Source organism: Myotis lucifugus, unplaced genomic scaffold (assembly GCF_000147115.1).
Source record: "Myotis lucifugus unplaced genomic scaffold, Myoluc2.0 scaffold_131, whole genome shotgun sequence".
Lineage (NCBI taxonomy): Eukaryota > Metazoa > Chordata > Mammalia > Chiroptera > Vespertilionidae > Myotis > Myotis lucifugus.
Genome location: NW_005871179.1, coordinates 266,784 through 270,033, shown reverse-complemented (window position 1 = coordinate 270,033; position 3,250 = coordinate 266,784).

Sequence of the window (3,250 nt, the reverse complement as noted above, 5' to 3'; positions counted from 1 at the left end):
GGGGAGTCCTATGCATTGTATGATGTTAAGTGGCATCCCTAGCCATCTCAGCACGGGATTTCAGTAACACCCCCCGTGTGGCAACCAAAAGTGCATCTAAACCAGTAGTTCTCAACCTTCCTAATGCCGCGACCCTTTAATACAGTTCCTCATGTTGTGGTGACCCCCAATTTCATTGTTACAAATTGAACATGATTAAAGCATAGTGATTAATCACAAAAGCAATATGTAATTATAGATGTGTTTTCCAATGGTCTTAGGCGACCCCTGTGAAAGGGTCGTTCGACCGCCAAAGGGGTCGCGACCCACAGGTTGAGAACCGCTGAACATTGCCAAGTATCCCCTAGGGCAGTGGTCGGCAAACTGCGGCTCGCGAGCCACATGCGGCTCTTTGGCCCCTTGAGTATGGCTCTTTCACAAAATACCACGTGCGGGCGCGCACGTACAGTGCCATTGAAACTTTGTGGCTCATGCGCAGAAGTTGGTATTTTGTGGAGGAGCCACACTCAAGGGGCCAAAGAGCCGCATGTGGCTCGCGAGTCGCAGTTTGCCGACCACTGCCCTAGGGGGATAAATTGCCTCTGATTGAGAATCACTGATGGAGTCTAATACCATACCCTGTCTCTTTGCAGTGAGCTCTGCAAAGTCAATCTCAGATCATTAGACACAACAGAGGATTTCCCGCTCTATAGCACTGCTTACTTTGTCCTTCTGAAGAATCTCCATGATCTCCATCATGTAGATCAAGCATGTCAAACTCAAAGGCTAACACGGGCCGAATAAACAAGGTTTAAGTTTATGTGGGCCGAAAAAAACAAAAGCTTCAATTTTCATAGAAAAGTAGGTTTATTTCGATAGAGACATGCTGAATATAAAGGGCTGAAATAAATGAGTAATTGTTAACATAAAATAATAGGACATTTTAATAAAAATTAATATCTTTTTCTTGAACATTAACTTACCAGACACTGAATAACTGCGCAAACTAATAAGTGTAATGCAAGTAAACTTATTTTTCTTGATCTCTGAAAGCGAAATATTTCCTGTTGCACACACCAAACAAGTCAGTCCAAGACTAATGACGTGGCAATCGGCTGCTAAAATATTCGCTGCTAGTATTAGTGGAGAGAAATGGTGTGCCTGCGTGTAAGGCACGTAAAGGAAATGAATGCAACACGATTATAGTAATCAGTCATTAGCGAACGTTGTAGTTCATTATTAATTATTATGTATTATGTATAACAGAATATTGTAAAAATTAAGTTATAAAATTTTTATTAAAATGTTTCTTACATACCGTTATATTGGCTGGGCCGCAAAAATATTCGTTTTGGGCCGCGAGTTTGACATGCTTAATGTAGATTGTAATCTCAAGCTCATTCGTGCCTGTTTCTGTACATTCAAATCCATCCTGGCCTATCTTTTCATTTTTAGCTACCATTTCCCCTTCACTATTCTCGAGCATAGCCAATGAGGGTATCTCACTACCCCCACCTACTTACTAGTATATGTCTTTATCCTTGCAGTCAGCTCAAGATCAGAGGTGGGGATGGGGAAAGATCCATCCAAGAGGGCTCTCCCCCTCTTGGATTCCATTCATGAATTCTCCTGAGTCTAGTTCACTGCTTGGCTCAGGGTGGGCCTGTTCAGCTGTGGAAGATGCAGGCCTTAAGGCCTCTCTGACCTCACGAAGGACAGTCCTCATCCCTGCTGTCCACGTGGTCCCCTCACCCTCACCCTGCAGATGGAGTAACTGACGACAAAGATGGGGAATCTGCTCCTCATCATAATTTGCTTTCACCTTTGACGCCCCATCATCATCATCGTCGTCGTGCTGATTGATTAAGCATTTCCTATATGCCAGGCTCTATGCTAAGCACTTCATCTGTGTTACAGCCTTTAACCTTATAACCACCCCATGATACCTCATGATACCATTATTTTCCTGACTTTATAGGTGAGCACACTGGGTTTTAGAAACGTTAAGACATTAGCTTAAGGTTACCAGCTTCATCCGCAGGCCTTCTAGCATCTCCTAATGATTTGGGGCTGGAGGGGGAACTATTCCTTCCCCATCCCCTCCCCAGAGGGCTCAGGTCCCCAACTACCACTCTTAGGTTGCCAGGGACCCAGACCCCTTTGTTCTCCACCCTCCCCCTTGAAATGGCTGCTCTCTGGAGACGCTCAAAGGAAGGAGACACTGGCGAGAAAGAGGGACAGGAGGACAACTCACTGGGCCTAATCTCTGGACAATGGAGAACTGGAGAACTGACCTTCTATAGGTCAGGACAAAGGGCAGGGCTGGGTGGGCAGGCCCCGTTGCACCTCCTCCCTCCTCTGTCAATCTCTGCAGCACCACCTCATCGATCCACCTTCCCAGCAAGCTCCCCGTCTGCCCAGGCTGCAGCCCGACTTGGCTGGAGGCCCACCTCAGCTGGCAGTAACAGGAATTGGGGGACCCACTTCGGAGGGCTAGGAAGCAGGGTTCCTTGGTGGAGGGGAGTCAGAAGGGGTCCAGTCCTTCCTTCAACAGGCCACATGGGGGGAAAATCCGAGGAGATTCAGGGGTCTGGTGGGGGTGGGGAGGTTCTGGGCCAGGACCACCCAGTTTGGAGCTGGGAGGGACCCAGCGGATTAGAGACCTGGGTAAGCAGCGGTGCAGGCCTGTAATTACCCGAGAGGAGCCGGGAGGACATAGGATGCTGGAGGAAGGGCGGCGGCACTCCCGGCCTCCCCCATCCCAGCCAGGACCCGGGGAGAGAAAGCCTAGCTCTTTTAGGGGTCGCCCTGTGCCCCCACTTCAGGTCTCCCGACATCCCCCGGGTGGATTTTAGTTGAGGTGGGTTTGGGAGAGAATTTAGACTTGAAGCTACCGCCAGGGCCCCGGAGCCAGAGCGCCCGGGCTCCGAGGAGGGATTGGGGGCTCCCTTCCCCGCTCCCCCCACTCGGAGCGGCGGTGAGTCACAGAGCGCTCCCTACATAGTCCTCTCGCGCCGCGGCGCGTACCAAGGCGCGGCCGCAGGGGGAGGCGGCGCATGGGGTTCCTCCCGGAGCCCTAGTGGCCCCGCAGCCGCGACCACAGGAGAGGCGTCCGGAAGCTCCAGGCCCGGCGGTGCAGGCGGGGGGCGAGGCGGGCTGGGATGGCGCGCGGCGCCTCGCTCCCGGCACTGCGGGGGTGACTCCCCCCCGCGCCACTTTTGGAAACGCCCCGGGGAGGGGGGGCCGGGCCCAACCCGGGGGGAAAAAAAAG